Below are 16,760 nucleotides of genomic sequence, written 5' to 3'. Positions count from 1 at the left end.
TACATTCCCCTTGCTGGAATGTGTTTTTCTGCTGTACCTTCTTTGCTAGTATTTTTACTCTTCTTCCAAATATGATACAAAAATTGTGAAGATATAATTGATCATCACCAAATATGCCAGAAACCCTTAAGAGAAGGTGACAAGAGTATGCAAAAAGTTAGAACATCAAGTATGCTTGCAAATCTCAGATGTTGGCCCTTGGCAAAGATTTTGGAAATAGAAATGCAGATTTCTCTGATTTGATGCTGAATAAATAAAGAATATTTTATATGGTATAGTTTTGTTTCATTTGGAAACATACCAAGCATACAACAGAAAGTTGGAAAGTGTTTTTTGTTAGTTCTTTACATATAAGGATGTTCCTTTTAATACCCTAATCTGACACTGCCTTCTTGAAAGAAGGCCACCCGAACTTCCAGATTTAGGCTGATAACTCCATAGTGTATCCAGAATGTGGATGTAGGAATATTCCTGGCTGCTACAATCAGAGTAAAGGCTTCCTGTGGCAGGAGATGTTGAACAGTAACACTTAATTATTCCCAGTCTGACTACTTATCTTTTTGGTCAAACTAAAGCTCTTGGATGGTAACAAGAACCAGGAGCACCAGGGGGAATGGTTTCAAGCTACGGCAGGGGAGATTCAGGCTGGACATGAGGAAGTATTACTTTTCAGAAAGGGTGGTCAGGCACTGGAATGGACTGCCCAGGGAGGTGGTGGAGTCACTGAGCCTGGGGGTGTTCAAGGAAAGGTTGGATGTTGTGTTGAGGGACATGGTTTAGTAGGAGCTATTGGGAATAGGTGAACGGTTGGACTGGATGATCTTTTAGGTCTTTTCCAACCTTGGTGATTCTATGATTCTATGACTCTAAGAAAACTTTTTCTGACAATCCAGATCATTTGAGATTATGTCCTCTACTATTAGATGAATTAGATTATGTCCTCTTCTACTAAATAAAAAGATGTCATAGTCACATGACACAAAGGATGTAAAGTCATGCTGCCAAACAAAATCCATCCCCAACATATTGTCAGGTTGTTTTTTGTGACAGAAATTTTCTTGTTTCCCTCCTTCAGTGTCTTGAGTGTGATGATGCCATGCTACCACATATATTGGCTATAACATGTAGTTATGATTGGCTTGGAGCACTACAGATCTGGTGCTGGGGTCTGGAAAAGAGTAGTCTGTGTGTTCCTATAATTGAGAAAAAGCACGGTCCTTGTTTTCTCCGATTGTCTGTGCACATTATCTACACAGGGAGAACTCTCACTGTTCAAAGGAGCTTTCTGGCACATTGATTTTGTATGCCAAATCAGAAAGAGCACTTACCTAGGAAAGCAAAGAATGGAATCTAGCACTCTGAGGAACATAACAGACTGGAGATGCCAGTCTATGAAAAAACACGTTTTGTCCACATGTAATCTAGCACAAGATCCAGGACTTTTCCTGTGATATTTCTGTAGTCCTGCTATACTAGCAGATGTGTGAAACACATGGAGATAATATTTGTTTTATGAAATACGGAATTGCTTTGATGTTGCTTCTGTTGACCAGGTGTCTTTGTTGGGATGAAGGCTTTTATATGGCCTCAAGATGTCATAAATAATGAGCCCCTTTCTGCAAGAAAACATGTTTTCAGAAACAAACTTACTTCTGGCCAGTTCTTTAGATGGTATGAGCTGGCTTCTGTATCCTAATAGTCTGCATTTATTCCAAAAAATGATGACTGGAGAAAAAACGTGTATGTTTACCCTAAGCATGTCAGGGATCACTACTTAGCACTTGAGCATTAGGAGGTCTAAACTGATCTCACTTAGCTGAAGGCATCAGGAAAACATACAAGCTGCTAAACATCTAGCCATCTTTCTTCTGCTCTGGATTTTGTCCAAGAAAGAAAATCAGCCAGAGAGCCAACAAATAATAATAAATTAGCCTATGACACAGATGTAGTTTTGGGGATCTTGTGCTTACATTTCTACCATTAAAAGCAATAGCTCTGATAAGTTACTAGGAAGGGAACAAGTTGTTTTCTATTTTGGCATTCACATAACAAAAAAAACAATAATTGCAGGTACTATCACTTCTGTACTCAGTTGTGAATTATGCCTTGAGTTAGATGGATTATTTCAGCAAACCAGTGCATTGCACTCGTATTTTGTATGCTTAGATTATTTATTTTCTCCTTATTTTACAGAAAGAACTTCTTTCTGCTGGGAAACGCAATAAAAGCTATTGATTAACTGAGCTCACTTATCAGATACATATGTGGTCGACAAAAGCCACTTAGTATTTCCTGAGCAGAAAAGAAAATTCAGCATTTTCTTGTGGCTTCTATTAGTCTCTGCATTAAACATTCATGTCATTTTCTTTTCTTTCCCTTACTTGTCTAATAAATATATCATTAGGCCCATTAAGTGCCAAGAGTTAAGTTGTTTAAGTGCAATAAGATATGCCCAGCAAATCGTTGGCTCCTGAAGTATTGGTTTTCTGTCTAGGTATCTTGTATTTTCACAGTCCCTTGAAACTCCAAATCCAATCATCTCTGCAGCAGAAGAAAGGTAATTGAAACATTAGGCACAGCTTCATCCCCATAGGAATGAATGATCAAAAATGAGGCGAGCTTACTATGGCACTCTACAAAGGTGCATATATTCTGCTTTAGGGAAAAAAAAAAAATTAAAAAAACTACCAAAAAACTTTACTGTTAGAATCATAAACCTGCTTCATCTAGAGCTCTTACTGTTACTGGGGTAGTAGGAAGGAAAAACATGTTTTCTGTGTTAGTTGCTCAAACACTGTGTAATCAAATAGCATAAGTTATCTGGCAGATAGATAGATGGCTTGTAGGAGTTTTGAAATCCACAGTTTAGAGCAGTTCCTGACTTAGGGAAACCTGAAAATGTCAGTCCTCATCTTAGATTATCGTTGCTTCTGAAAAACATTCCTTTTCAGTTCAGTTTTGCTTAACCTGTGCAAAACACTTCAAGGTCTTGAAGAAGGATAGTCCCCACATCAGTGTGCAGGTGAATATGCCAACACACATTAGAAAAAGAGGACAAGAGGTGATTTACAGAAAGTTACTTTGAGTCATCTTAAGAAACAGAGCTGCTTTTTAGGAGGATTTTGAAGAGAGGGAGAGTAGAGACTTTATGGGTAAACCTGGACAAAAGAAGTCCTGAGCTGCCTTGAAAGAAGGTAGGCAATCATGTTGAGAATGCCAACAGGCTCTGGAGCTGGCACCAGTGAAAAAAGAATGAGATGGTAAGTAGAGAGGCAGCCAAGGGAGTGAATGTGCAGAGGAGTTTGCTTTCATCATGAGCCAGAAGACAAGGAAAGTGTGCAGGACAGCTTCTTGGTATGAAATAGTTGTGAGCACCTCATTGGAGATCAGAATTCCCTGGAGACCTGGATGAGAAAATACAAGTTTCAGGAATGGTTTTCCATCTGCAGACCTTTCTACTTTTGTTTCTGGATGCCCTTTCTGTCAAGTGAACTTCAAATCTGGTCTCAGAATTGTCATGAAGATTATGAGCAGCTGTCAGTATCTTACAGGTCTTCTAGGAACAGCTTAGGAGACAGATTTCAGCATCCTCTCACATTAGGATTAACAGACAAATGGCAGGTGTGCTGCCTTTTCAGGCAGCTGTTTTTTGTCTAGGTCTTTCCAGGCTGTCACTCTGGGACACTATTTATAAACACATCTCTAGAATGCATCTCAGCAACCACTGTCCCTTCTCCTCCAGCACTGTTGTGCCTGTGCAGTGTGGTGTGTAGAGCACACCCATATCCTTAGCCTCTGTGCATTTGTATTTTGCCATCCCACTTTCTGCTCTAAAGAGCATCTGCCTTTAATGCCACATGTAAGTGGCATGTGTCTCAGCAGAGCATTACAAAGCAGAGCTTGTGCTTTTTCTGTTGACCATAAAGAAAAATCTGCCTTGCTTTGGCTTTGAGAAGGCCTGTTACTTTCTCATATATTGTGAATGCTGACAGTCACTACTGCTCTGTTGCCCACAGAACACCTGGGACTTTCTCTGGCAGACTGGTCACGCTTTTGGAATGGGGAAAAAAATCACTTCTCCATTGCTGTGTTGCTGTTGTAGGATGAGCATTGTCCTTAGCTAAATTCTAGCTAAACTAAAATCTTTCACAAGGTCAGGTCCTTCAAGTATAAGTGGTTTTACTGAAATTAGAAGCTCCCTATTTCTTTGCAGAACAGAGACAGAAATGCCCTTACTAAGGCTTTCATTCTCCAGCTTCTCTGAGAATTGTAATTGCATTGATTGGTGGTATTCCTTGGCAAGAAAAGGGCTTGACTTACTCCTCCCATTCCTCTTGTAGAAAGACTTTCTGTTTCAGGGGCACAATACCCTTCGAACATGGGTCAGATGTTGCTTGAAGTCAGCAGGAGCCCTTTCAGCTTCAGAGAGCTGTAGGATCTATGGCTGCCTGAGTATGCTGATTGAATAGCAGTGAGTGGGAAGTCTTCACTGCCTGTGCTGGATGGGGCCTGACAAAGTGTGCTGACTTCCACAACGTACCTGATTTTCTAACCTGAACCCAAGATTCTGTTGGAAAGCTATGCTGGGCTGTCCCTGCCAGAGTGTGCTAGGCATATTTTGTTTGATCTGTTCCTTCTGCAAAAAGTGTTGTGATGCAGCCAAGCTTGAAGCTGCATGTGACAGACCCAGACGGGTGTGAGGGATGCACTCAGGTGTGTTTGGGATAACGCCATTCCCAAAAACCTCTGAGGAACAGAGAGCCCTAGGCATCATTCTGCTTCCTGCAGTTTGTCAAATCCTTTGTCAGACGTGTTGTGCAGGCAGCATTTAGGGAAAATCTCTGTTGTAATTAAAGATTTATAACATCCCTAGTCTGCTGTTGCTAAATACTGTGAAGTACTTTTTTAATTAAGATTTTTTTCATCAGTTATAGATATTAAGCAATGAGTAAACACTTTGGAATGATTTGGTTCTTACAGCAGAATCTTAGAAAAAAAATCCATCTAAATTTCTATGAATTAGTCAATGCATGTAGGAACTACAGGGATCTTTAACCAGAAGATCTCAAATACCAGGTTCTGCTGATCTGCAAAGCTAAATTGAAAATCACCGTGTACAAAAATTTGTTCCACGGGCAAAACTGAATTGATGTGGCAAACTACTGCACTGCACAATGCAGACTGACACAGCAGAGGCAGCCTCTCAGAGTGACAGGTGGATCTCCTGGAGCATGATGGAGCAGTATCATTTGGGCTGCATGTTCTGAACTTCCCTTCATGCAAATGGAGCAGAGGTTTGGTCAGTGTGAAGCGCAGCACATCTCCCACTCACTCCCCACTGCTATTCCTACCTCTGTTTGAGAAGGGCTGCGGGATGGGTTGCCATAGGAACTGTGAGAAAGAAGGGAAAACACACACCTGAAACCCCACCGCTTCATTTTGGTACTGCAGGACTGTAGCTGGGGTGCAAAGTGGAAATGCATCGCCATCACTCCCAAGGCACGGGAAGGCAGGGTCAGTGCTGCAGGCTGCGATGTGCCCAGGCTGAACAGCCTCTGTTGGTGGGATATGGAGCTTTAGCAGACCTGCACAAGCGCCCAGAGCTGTCAGCTAGTCTGGAATATTTGGTTTGATCTGCCTGGAGCAGCATTTGCTAGGGCCAGAGCATCAGGCACCTCCTGAGAATCTGTTTCTTTTGAGTATGCAAAATCAAGGGTTGCACAATGAAATACATAACCCAAGGGGGCAAGCTGTTCAATCTCCATGCATTTTTTTCCTCTGTTTTCCTAAATGGATTGCCCATCTTTGCTTCCCTCTGCTTTCCCTTGACAGCCATGGGGAAGCTCACTCTTTCCATTCCCATTGCCACTCATCACCAACAAACAAGTCTTTGCCTCCTGTACCTCTAGGGCCCAGGCTGCCAGCACAGACCAATGGAGCATGATAACCCGATGCAGAGAACATACCTTGAAGTGAGTGACTTCCACGGAGTGTGTGAAGTTCACAGGGCTGCCATATGCCATCAGATGTCACTACCTCATGCCTCCCGACTTAGGCCCACACTGCTGCTGACCTTGGAGTCCCAGAATATCAGATTACCCTTCAAAACACAAAATGTCAAAAAGCAATTTATTTTTGTTCATAAACTGAAGAAGATGTTTGATATTACATTTTCTGTTTATTAAAAAGCTATTAAAAGACCCATGCTGCTGTGAAGGGTTAAGATGGTCCAGCAGCTTTCAAGAGGGAGGAATGTATGGTATGCAAAGGCAATAGCTGTAATAAGCTGAGGGGGATCTGCATTTTTCAGAAAAGAATGAAGTGTTCTGTGAATTTCACATAGTAGTCTGTACTATAGAAAAGTATTTGTGAGGAACAGGTAGGTGATGCCTCTCTCTTACGAAGAATTTGCAAGAGGAGGACTATTTAAACTGCTTTCTCTGTTGAAAAACAGTAGCATTTTTCAGGGCTGACCCTGAATTCTTAACAAATTGCCTTGAATGCCTAATAAATTGTTGATGAAGGTGGATTTCTGTAACTTGTTTACCCACCACTTTCTACTAGTCTTCTCTGGCTATGAAATAAAATTGGGAGCATATCACAGACTTAGTATTTACTCTGCATATTGGTCTCAAAGAGCAGAACAAGAAGTCTCTGGTTTGTTGTCTCTGAGCATCAAAAAAATACGGTTGTTTTAAGCTCCTACCTCCACTCCACTGATTTTCCATAACCTATTTCAGTGGAATGTAGCTTTCTGAATGATACTGAGAGATCTGTAATCAACTAGTTAAAAAAATGTAGGAGTTTGGGAAGCAGATAACTGAGAGAAATACTTTACTAAGATTAGAAAATAATGGGTAGGTTGTTTGTTGTTGTTGTTGTTGTTACTGTTGTTGTTTTTTGTTTGGTTGTTTTGTTTTGGTTTTGTTAGTTTGTTTTGCTAAAGGCCATGTGGTTTGTTTTGTTTTTTTTTTTGTCCTATTAAAGCCTATAAATGTACGTTGGAGCATAAAACAGCCCTGGTAAAATCGTGGGATTTATTCCCATGCTTTCTGCAAATGTCCACACATTGCTTTGAACCATAGCTGAGAGGAACAAAACTCGTGCACATCAGAAATGAGGTGCGTCCTTGGTCCCTCCTCTCTGTTTTCCTGTTGCATTTAATGCTTTATGAGCAGACCTTGTCTTACTGAGGACTCTTTATGGAGAAAGGGAAGTATTTGCTTGAGATGAATTAGTTTGAGAAGCTATTCCCAGGGAAGTATACTTGGAACTATGCTGAGAACCTCAGTCCTTGACCCTGATTACCCTCTGGGTTTCAGGTAGGCCTTTCCTTTAGCCTGGCTGCTGCTGCTTCTGCCAGCCCAGGACCATGGCCTAATTATTTCCCTAGTGCTTTCTCACTCAGCCTACATACTAATGTGGGGAAAAGAGAGTTCTTGGACATAGGAGAATTGTAGACGGACATTAAAACTGCAGGATCTTCTGGTCAGATGACTGGCAAATACTGTCACACAATCAAAGTGGCTGCTTCAGTATTTCTGCCCTACTCTTATGCCATGACATTACAGTTTGTGCATGACATAAAATAAACAAAATAAAATTGGCATCCTTTACTTCACTCCAGGCATAAAGGTTAGAAACTGTGCAGCCTGTTCTGGATGCATGCCTAGATTTGGAGCTGATCATTATGTGATGAGACGTTTCTGCTCAGCATGTAGCCTGCTGTAGAAAGATCTCTGTTTGGGAGCCTATGCAGTCAAGATGTCTCAAGGGGAAAGGTATTTAAAAGCACTTGTCTGTACTGGGTGATTAACGTTTCAGGAAATTAAGCAAATCTGCAGTTTCCTCCCAAATATGCAACGCAACACCTTTTTTAAGAGTATTCTGGAATAGTTTTTGAGATTGCAGAAAATGGATTTTGCATGTAGCATATATTTGAAAATTATATTTCACTGGCCTGATATATACACTTGAGGCTACAGCATACATCTGTAACAGTGGGAGCCTTCAGTTAACAGAACCCCACAAAAAGGATGCATCACTCAGAAGGGAAGAGAAGAAACAGAAAGCACTTTGGTTAAGTGGCAAAGAGTAGGAATATATTCTTACCAAAAAAATTGTGTAAGAAATGGAAATCTAGCTCTTGTAATGCTAATGGTGTGGAAAGTAATCTTCTTCTTATATCTTACCTGACAGAGTGGAAGCAGGATAAAAGGAAATTTGAAGAGCAAGTAGCCAAGGATACCGAGGGCAATAATAAATTATTTGAAGTATATAAAAAATATGAAGCTTGCAAGACAATCAGTGATTTTACTAGACCATTAGAGTGTGAAATGGTCAGTCACGTTGTAGGGAAGCTAAATGATATTTTTGCCTCAGTCTCACAGGCAAAAGTAATTGGAGAATACATACTCTGAGTTTATTTTTTTCTCCAGCTACAATCTACTGAAGATGAGCTGTCACGGCAAAGGTCTCAAAAAACCAAGACATTCAGTAGAAACAAATTACTAAATTGAGATAATTGAGGCAGAAGTTGAAGTGTTAAAAACAGGCTGTAGTCCACCTATTGTTGCAGCAGTACCAGAAGATGTTGGATAAGAAAATAGATGTACAGTCAGAGCAGGCAAAGAAGAAGTGTTTCTATTCTCATTTTGCATCAGGGAAGTTAAAGCAGAGAGAGAAAGCAGCTTGTCTTCATGGGAACCAGTGGCAGGCAGGAGGTGCAGAAAGAAGCCTGCTGGTCCCCCATCTTCTCACAGTTCTGCTCCCCTTGGGCTTCGAGTCCTCTTGTCCTCTGCACTCCCATCCCACCACCACCCTGCTATGTTGACACCTGGGGCTGCCAGACCCCTTCTTTCTGAGAATACTGCTCCTCTCAGAATATCTCCCAAAGAAGCCATTTCCACACCACTTACCCAAATGCCCCTGAAAAGCCCCACGAATCCTAACATATCAGAATTGAAGGTTTGAAATGTGAAAATAGCAGTGGACTAAATTTTCAAATGCCTAACCAATTCTAATGTAAATCAGCCTGGGGAGTTCTTTGGCATTTGAGGCTTCAAAATTACTGGGGATAATTAAATTGTAGGAGGTAAGGGGCCTTTTTGCTTGTTACCTTTTTCATGCTTTACTGCCTCATAAATCATACTTCCACATATAACATCTTGTCACACTGAGCCATTAACAAAAGCAGGGCATTTTCCATTTCAAAACACAGCAGTGATTAACAGTGCGTATACTTGTTAAAAAGGATGTCCAGCATCGAACAGCATGAGCTGCACTGCATACCAGCAGGAAGGTGAGAAAAAACACCAAAGTCAGTATTAGAAAGCATTAGATGTGCGTGTGAGAGCAGGGCAGGAAAGGGCCCATGGGGCTCTTTGAAAGACCTAACACACCAGAGGGAAGGGACAAGCAAAAGTGAAGTTTGACTCAGAAATCCTGACGGCTTTGATCAGGGCTGTTAGAGGACTGGAGGTGAAGCACAAGGGTCTTGTTACATAGCAGGTAGTGTTTGAAAAGTAAGAAACAAAGAGCAGACAGGAAAGGCCAGTTTCCAGTACAGAAAGCACCTTGTATCAAGATGCCCCAAAGGAGAAATTCATCGGCATGTTTAATAATGACACAAATGAGGGGGGGATGGCTGAGTTGCATATTTGCTGACGGTACAGAATGCTTTAGATGAGTGAGGCTGGACTATGAGAGACTTCAGGCAGTTCTTAGCAAAACTGATTGTTGGGCAACCCAGTAGCAGAAGAAATTGGATTTAGAGAAATGCGTTGTAAATTGGCAGTGCACAGTGAAAAGGATATTTGAAGCAACTTGAAAGTGTTGAAGCATTCTGATTAGTTAGGAACACTACTAGGGAGAGAAGGGAAGAGAAAATAGTTTTCACTGTGGGAAGTCCATTTTGCAGGAAAAAAAAAAAAAAGGAAAAAATGAATGATTTAGGTGGGTTAGAAGCGAAATAATAAGCAACCTGGAAATTTGGTCACAAAACCCATGGGCAGGCATATTTTCATCTTGAAGCCTTTATTGACATCCAGCCACTTAGTCTTCCTGAAGTCACAAAAAGGAGAGGTGCAGGTAGGGAACCTGGCAGATGTGACAGATACAGGAAGAAGGAGAAGCAGCACTCCCTTCTACTTGAGATTTTGAGGGCTGTAAGATAACCTGCTCCTCTCCCTGTGACAGAGAAATAATTGATGAAACTGGAGTACAGAGTGGAACAGTGGACAATGGGAGCACCAGAAAATCTTCTGCTCAAGCTGTATCTTCTATTATCTTCGGCCAGAAGGGCTTAACCTCCAGACCCATTTTATGTGATGTGGAAAAGGCAGCAGTGACTGCTACGCTGGGTGCCCCTGATCACCCACACTGATACTGAGCTCACCTTAGAAGGGCCTCAGGGCAGCTCTCACTGTCTGCCAAGGCCCTGTCTATGTGGCCATGGATGTGATTCTCATGATTGTCAGTCTTCAGCAGCCCTGCTTCTTTGCACTGCCTTTTCAGAGGGCCTTTGTGGCACAAGAAACAATTCAAGCAAGTGGCTGCTTCTCCACCAGCAGGCTGGCATCTACTTAGAAAAGTCTAGTTTCTTCTTTTGGACATAGAGATCCCATTTGGAGACCCACTTTGCAAAATCATTTGTCTCTGCCTGACCTAGATAGACTGGATCATTACAATTGTGCAGTTTGAGCCCTGGGGTCGCTCATTGCATCTTCTAGCCTGGGCATTTCACAGTTCTGAACAAGACAAGTAAGCAATTTTCTCCTCATTGGCACTTTTCTGTATCTTCTCATTAAATAACACTGTCAGAGCTGTGTTGTGGCTGAGATACACTCATTAGGCCATGCAGAATGGACAACAGAAGTATTCAGACAGGCATGGATGGTCTGGGATAGTTAGAGGGCTCCTCAAGGAGCTCCTGCAGGCATTGTTTGTAGTGACAGGAATCCAAGCAGCTTCAGTTCACATGAAGCAGGAAACTGTCTCCTTGCTTCACCCCTTGCAGTTTGACTCAGAGCTCCTCTGATTCAGCCCACAGACTGGGCACATTGTGGGGTTCCCTCCTCCACCAAATACAATCTATCCTAATGAAGCTGATGTGTGTGTGAAGGTGAGTGTAATCTTTCAGAGCTGCAGGAAAGGCTTGAGGTAAAGATTTCAACTGTTTTGTATTTCTTGGGTGCCTATAATCCCAATTAAGTTCAATTCACTTGTTAACTGTCCTAAAAATATTTCAAGTGTATCTGTATGGTCCCTAGGCCAAGAAAAAGCCAGTGGAGGTGTTTTGTGGACAGTACTCTGCTTGCATGTCATAGTGACTGAGCAGATGAATGATCTGCTTTTCTACTTGTTCCATTCATCCATGAAAAGCTGAGTCCTCTGAGGGAATGTGACAGGCTGACATAGGATTTATCCTGTGGAAATGTTGTCTTGGGTTGTCTTGCCTATGTCACTGCAGATGAGAGTGTGGATGGCAGCCTGGGGGCTTGTCTTGGTGATGTGGTCTGTCCACAGTCTGCAGTCAGTGCAATGTCAGGCTGGGTTTCCACAGTTCTGGTTGCTGTTTCTTAAATTCTGCTTCTTCTCCTTTGACAATTCCTCCCAGCCAGAACTAACAGCTGTATGAAATGAGTGGTCCTCCAGGAAAATGTGGTGTGGGGCAGCGGGAGAATGGACAAGGCTTGCAACAGCAAACAGACAATGGCAGGTCTGTTGTGCACCATGTCATTGCATGAGGTGTGATGCTCACTGCACTGTAGGTTTGTTAACAGTGTCCGTAACTGATGGCATACCTTTACTCTAATGGTAGAAGTGACTTTTGGGGAAAAAACAGGCACAGACAAACTAAGCAAAGCAAAGTCATGTAAACACTAAAAAATATTTCTGGAAAAAATTTCTCTATGAAGTGTCTGTTTTCAGGGTACATCCCTCTGATTGACCCCAAGCAGAAGCACAAATGTCAAGAGACTCTTCACTCTCCAGGTAAGAGCCATTGTGTAAAAGCCCTGCCTGGAGGAACACTCCCTCCTACTGGGGAAGCTGGAGTTGTGTTCTGCACCAAAAATGTAGCACGTTCTGCAGGTCCTCTTTCAATGCTCAGATAAGTGATCTGACCCCAGATAATTCCCTGCGCTCAGAGCTGAAAAAAAAAAAGGAACTGGGAGATGTTGCTAGTTTCTGCTGGGTGATGCAAAGAAACTTCTCAGCTCTTCATATATTTAGTCTGAGGTCTGATTCTTGCAGAAGAAAGTAGTAAACATCGCATCTACAAAATACTTCTGTGATTGAAGGCAGAGAATTACCAGTGGGTAGTATGATTCATTGCTACCCCCACTGCTTGATGTACGAGACAAAAATAAAGAGTTTCAAAACAATATATCCTAACCTATGAAAAATATACTTAAATATCAATATTAAAATATGTCTGTTCTGGGCAAATTTCCTTTAAAAAAAGAGTAGAATAGTAGTTTCTATTCTAAAGTAGAATTGAATAGCCTGCTTCCATTTCCTCCTGCAGTGCAGCAAGCAGCTATACTTTTCTCTAAACAGGAAAAGCCAAACACATAAAACATGGTAGAAAAAGAATGTTCATCTTTACATCAGGCATGTCTTGGAGGTTCTTCACTACTACTTCACTGCAGTAACACTTTCTTGTCATTGTGGCTGCTGATGCAAGAGCCATGACTTCATTCTGGCTCAGTATACATTCTGGGGGAAGACATAAAATAAGACAGCATGATGCCAGATATCTTGACCCCACTATGGTGGGGACATTTGTAGTATAAATCAGATGAGGACTCTACCACAGTTTCATCTTTTCAGTTTGACATTCATGCTTTTATTCTACTGGTAGAGGAGACTAAGTGTCCTACCTGCAAATACTGGACTGAACATGACTGGATTCATAAAAAGGGTATAAATGAGACAGATACCATCCTCTGCAGATTGTTGTTAGGACAGATTTCACAGAAAACTGAGGTATACCACTATCCCAGCCCTAAGCTCTCTACAAAAGGAATGCTGTGGGCAAAGGCACATCCTCCTGCTCTGCTGTGAGCCTCTTGCTTTCTCCCCGTGTTGTGGGGCTTGCTCTGCTGCAGCTGCTCCTATTCCCTCCTCCCCACTTCCTCTGCTGACCTTGGCCCTGGCCTACTAGTGGAAATATTCCTCTTTAATGTAAGACCTAACATTTCTTTCTAAGATGTTGCCTATGTAGGATGTTCAAACCTGTCTAGCAGTCTTACTGAAGCTATGAGTGCTAACCTGTCTGGCCTCTGCTCCTATTTAGTGTCTGAGCTTGTACACCTGTGCATTTAACCTGAGATAAGGACCAGATTAAATGCCTGTGACAAGTTCTGTTCTTCCCTTCCTCCTCCAGCTGTGCCTGCCTCTTTGGGTCTGCTCCCAGCTTCTGCAGAAAGGTTTGAGCTTCTGACTGGAGCTCTGAGGTCCATTGGCATGCATCAGTGGCATTAACATTCAGAATCTCTTTGACTTCTCTAAGATAGAATGGCAACAAATAATGGGGAGCTTGAAAGTGCTGGCAGGGTCCCCTTCAGAAAGCGTCTGTCTGCCAGTTATAATCGTGGTGGTGACCTCATTGGAAAGAGGCATCTCTGTCTCAGACTCCTGGGAGCCATTTGAGAGCACACTGAATGCAATGGATTTTCTTTTTATCAGCCTCAGTGAGCCTTTAGACATGTTTTCAGAACTAACCTAGAGGCTCAGATAAAGTCCATTGCTTTCCAGACATCCAGGCCAAACTATTCTTGGGATGACCCAGCTCCCTTTTAAAGCTCACCAGGATGCAGGCTTGAGCAGTGCCTTCAGCTCTTTTATTGATCTTTATTTTATCAGCAGCCCACCTGTGGACGTGAGCTGCATCCATACATCCTGCCACTGCCCTTTGTCTGTGGTAAACAGCTCTTTGCTTGGAATTGTAATTTGCTGTCTTTAAATAACTTCTGCTTTTCTTAAGGCCTTTGATTTGGGCACACTTCTTCATGACCACATCACACAAAGCCCTCAGGACAACAGGGGGAATAAAATGGATGAAAGGTAGTTATGGAGAGGTAAAGAAGGAGTGCTGGTTTTGATATTGATCAGCAGACAGGTGATGGCACAGCATCTGTCAGCATTCCCCCTCTTCTCACTGTCTGCAGGAGGTAGGTTGCTGGCTGTATGCATTCAGGAGCTATGGCAGTGAGGCAGGCAGAGATCTTCATCATGATACATGCTGTTGTACACGTGGTCAGAATTTTCTGCCATGTGGCTGCACCATCGTTCTGTGTCCCAGTCTAGACATCAGTTCTGTAGCTTCTGGGAAAGGCAAGCACCTAAGAGACGTGGATTTGCTCCAGACTACCACCTGGTATGTCCCTACTTTTCAGCGTATGTTTCAGGTCAGCAATTCACTTCTTTATCCTCTCTTGCCACTTTCTCTGAACTAATTAAATGCAAGCAGTCCTTTTGATGGTGCTACAGAAAGTGCATAGCAAATGAGTTGTACCACTGAAAAATAAGCCATTATCAGCACAGGTTGCAGCAAAATGCCTTAAAATTATAGCAGAGAACATTTTAGTTAGTGAGTATTGAAACCAGATATCATTGTACTGACAGGCAATTATAATGCTGATCTCTACTCTGGCTGGCAGCAACTGTCTCCAGACTATGGCATGGTTTTTTACTTCATTGGGCTGGTCATGGGAGGGCACAGAAAAGCCTTTCACTGCCACCAGCAAATGACTGACTATCCCAGAACAGCAGTGCTGAAGGTACAGGAGTCAGTTGTCATGGGAGAAAATCCTCTGGCAGTTGAGAAACTGCATCTCTACCACATTAAATAACAACAACAACAAAAAAAAGTGAAACGAGATGAGCCAGAATTTCTGTATCTGCTTGTACACAGGTTACTAATCAAGTGGATGCAGTGCTTTTCTTGTTTAATCTCTGAGGGTGAGTCGCTTGTAAGTGAAGCTCTGTTCCTCCTGGGAAAGGAAATGGAGAAATTGCTGGGAGAATGATAAATTCAGTGTAGGAAGGCTTCTTCTCAGCTGATTGAGGATTTTTTGGGCTTCTTTTTCCCTTCCTGTCTGCAGTGCTATTTTGAGTTACAGAGTTCAAGTGCAGATAAACACAGTTTTGGAAGCTTAAAACAGGGAATCATTTGTCCTCCACTAAAGGCTGTTAGTTGCCCGGTTCATTTGTTTTCTCCAGTTCCAAATGAATTGCCCTAGAAATGCCTGGTAGTTTATTTCCCATTTGGTTTTTAACAGCACGAGGATGTGCCCTGGTATTACAGCTGCTCACTTGTTTCAGGTATGAGCTCAGAAGATTCCCTGTATGCCCCGGCTGATGGAGGTCACAGCCCTGCTCCCAGGAGATCCCTCGCAGTGTTTTACAATGCAGGTACAACATGAAGCTACACAGTAACCTCACGCTTTTCTTGCTTGCAGTGCAAACCGTGTTAAACAAACAAACAAACCTGTCTCACAAGTCTGAGCAGAATTTCTGTTTTGATCCTGGGACTTAGTTTGTGCTGGAAGCTTTATGTTCTTTCAAAGAATATCAGTTTCACAGACAGGAAGACATTGATGGCCTGCTGGAGTGAGCAGAAAGGGTGGAGAGAAAACACGCTGCCAATGATGTGGAACCCTGAAGAAGGATTTAACACGCATAAGGAGGAAAGAGAGTAAATATATCTCCTCGGGATCATACATGTAAGGCATAGACTTGTTATGTATGTGTAAGCCCGTACAATAATACTTTCTAAAAAATAACATCAGTCCAGATGAACATCTTCCATCCAGTACTGATTCAGCATTGAATCAGTAGCAGCTAATTATGCCTCAGTTGAGCTAATCTGATAATCAAACTAGATTATTTTAACTGCCACCACTGCAAAGCTAATCCCTTGTCTGAAAAATGTGATTTCTCCACACATAAGCACTAGCATTAACTATTCTCATCTGGAGCTGTAAAGAGCTGCTACACCAATGAGGAATGCAGCACAATCGCACTGTCAGAATTTTTAAGAATGACTTCCTCCAAAATCAGGAATGTGTTAATCAGCTGTGATTATAGCTTAAGGTGATTTCATTTGGTTATTAGAACCAGCCCCTTGCTTTAGCTGAATGTTCAATGCAAGGTCATTATACGGGAAATGGACGCTTTAGTTTCTTAGCTGTACACTGCTGTCCTCATAAGAAATGCTCAAGAGAAAGGTGTCACAATTTTAAGTTTAGACAGATATACAAATAATACAGTCACATCTGCATCACTGCTCCCTCTTTGTAAGTGGCTTCATCTTTAAAAGGGACTATGGAAGGTTGATAGTGAGGGGTTTTCTGCCTGTGTTGCTGTCTTTAAACAATTTTCCCCTTTGCCTGCTCTTTCATCTGTAACTGGTTCAATTATACAATGTAACCTTAATTATCTGAATATAAAATGTATCTCAGATTCTCATGACTCAGTAAACACGGACTTGCTGAGTCTGCAAACATGACAAAGCAAGGCTCAAATCGTTTTGGAAGCTGCAGTGCTTAAGGTTTTTTTAATGTATTGTTATTTTTTCTATTTCAAGATTTGTTTGTGCTTCTCAGCAGCTTTGGAGCTCCAAGATGGAAGGAAGGGAGGGAGAAAGGAAGGAGAGAAGGGAAGACGGAACAGGGGGAAGGAAGAAGGGCTGGAGGGAGGGAGGGCTGGAAGGAGGGAGGGAGGGAGGGAGGGAGGGAGGGAGGGAGGGAGGG

The sequence above is a fragment of the Lagopus leucura genome, unplaced genomic scaffold (genome assembly GCF_019238085.1).
Source record: "Lagopus leucura isolate 7727_CA_CO unplaced genomic scaffold, USGS_WTPT01 Super-Scaffold_810, whole genome shotgun sequence".
In the NCBI taxonomy this organism is placed as follows: domain Eukaryota; kingdom Metazoa; phylum Chordata; class Aves; order Galliformes; family Phasianidae; genus Lagopus; species Lagopus leucura.
The sequence above is the reverse complement of the archived record's forward strand: the minus strand, read 5'-3'. Positions refer to the sequence as shown.